General features: G+C 33.2%; 1 pseudogene; it reads left to right on the top strand.

Annotated features, from left to right (window-relative positions):
- Positions 1-723: 723 nt before the first annotated feature.
- Positions 724-1,357, top strand: LOC149185767 (1-phosphatidylinositol-3-phosphate 5-kinase FAB1B pseudogene; annotated as a pseudogene).
- Positions 1,358-2,013: the final 656 nt, after the last annotated feature.

Consider the following 2,013-nt stretch of genomic DNA (forward strand, 5'->3'; position numbering starts at 1 on the left):
ACAATCCAAAAAGTCGACTTCCCAGCTACAAAATTTCGACTATTAGCTACAGAATTTCGGCCTAGCTTCAGCTTTGCAGTTTTCGGCCCCTCTAGCAGTGTCACACATGTGTGAGAGAGAGAGGGAGAATTTTGACTTCTTCTGCTTGAGATAGACCTCCTTCTTGACTAGCCCTTTCCTCTTATTTCCTTGAAATTCACAGTTTTTCTGGTTCCATAAGTTACACATCGAACTTCATGAGTGAGTGGGACAAATGAGGTCAATTTGTTGCCTTTATATAGGTGTTTTTGCCCCTCATTTACGGTCGAATTGTCTAGTTTGAGGCCGACTTGGTGGAGGAGGCCTAATTGACCTATTTTACAATAAAATAAATTTATTCTTTTACAAATAGAGACCAATAAGGGTATTTTACAATATGACATGGACAAGGACACTTGACATAAAAACTATAAGCCTTCAATGGAGGATTTTACCTAAAAACAATTGACCCACGTGTGAAACCCATGCTTTAATAAATCAATTTCTTTAATAATATTTTTTCTTTCTTTCTTTTGATAAATACGTTACATCATGACTCAAGTACAATTATGAAGACCGACACTAGTTAAATTTTACAACACTTATTACATGTAAAGATTAGTGATGTAGAACTATGTTTTGGTGATGAAATTTGAGTGGAAAATAGAAATATTCAGTAGTTTGTTACTATGAAAAAAAAAATTAATGTTGTTCAGAAAAAATATTGTCCAATGGAGAAAGATTTTTTTATGTTCCCTAAGCCATTGTAAAAAGTGGGGGGCACAAGGTGGAAAGAGCAAGGTTTTTTTTGCAAAAACTCTCGATGATAGATTCATTATTAAGCAGGTCACTAAAACAGAATTGGAGTCCTTTCTTGTATTTTCCTCATAATATTTCAAACATCTTATAAACTCGGCCATATGTTGAGCACAAATCCTTGGAATTTATCAAGTTATTGTAAAACATTCCAAAGGTGTAAAATATGATAAGATGGATCTTATGGTGATGGAGAATCTTTTGTTTGGAAGGACTGCAGCGAGGATTTATGACCTCAAAGGTTCTCTTCGCAATTGAACCATCCATATCCATGTCGAGCTCTTATAGATCAAATTTTTATTTAAGCAATACTAATATCTCCAGTATTTGTTGGGAACAAGACTAAGTACCTTTTGGAGCAAGCTATTTAGAATGACACATCCTCAATTCAATTAGTGTGATGGATTATTCATTACTTGTTGGAGTTGAAAAAGAGCAATGAGAACACATTTTGGGCATTATTGATTATATGAGGTGGTATACATGGGATAAGCATCTTGAAACGTGGAGGATGAAGAAATGAGGCATAGGGAGTAAACTAGAGAAATTAATTTTCAATACCAAGAGAAGGTAAGAGCCATTGAGTTAGATCAACCATGAATTCATAGGTATCGCCACCATGTTTTTCCATAAAAATTTGGTCCTAGTCATTTCATTTTTTAAATTTAAGTTCACAAGGTGCAATATTCAGTAACCTATTCATGGTTTTTAACAAGTTCAAGGTAAATTTATAAACGTTTACAACTTCCATGAAAATGAAAAAATAATTGTTTTTATAAATTCCCAACAAACTATCATGTTAAAAATGCAGAAATTGAGTTGCTTATATCTTGCAAAATGGCTGTGAAATTTGGAGGAGAAATGCATTAGAGTAAGGTGAGTAAACATGAAAAATTTAAGTCAATTTATTTCATGTTTTCGAGAAAATTACCTTTCACATCTACAACCATTTTGGTTATTTCTTGATAACTATGCATTAGATGGCCATGAAATTTACAGGAGAAATGCACTTGAGTAGGATGAACAAACACAAAAATTTCAAGTCACTTCATATTTTTCGAGAAAATGGCCACTATCAATAATAGCCATTTTCGTTATTTCTCAAAATATGTGCATTTGTTGGGTACAAATTTTTGTGGATAGAAGCATAAAGGTAATACCAATCACCCCATAAAATTT

Source organism: Pinus tabuliformis, chromosome 3_1, assembly GCF_031772625.1.
Source record: "Pinus tabuliformis cultivar Carrire ecotype Pingquan chromosome 3_1, CPIR1, whole genome shotgun sequence".
Classification (NCBI taxonomy): Eukaryota; Viridiplantae; Streptophyta; class Pinopsida; order Pinales; family Pinaceae; genus Pinus; species Pinus tabuliformis.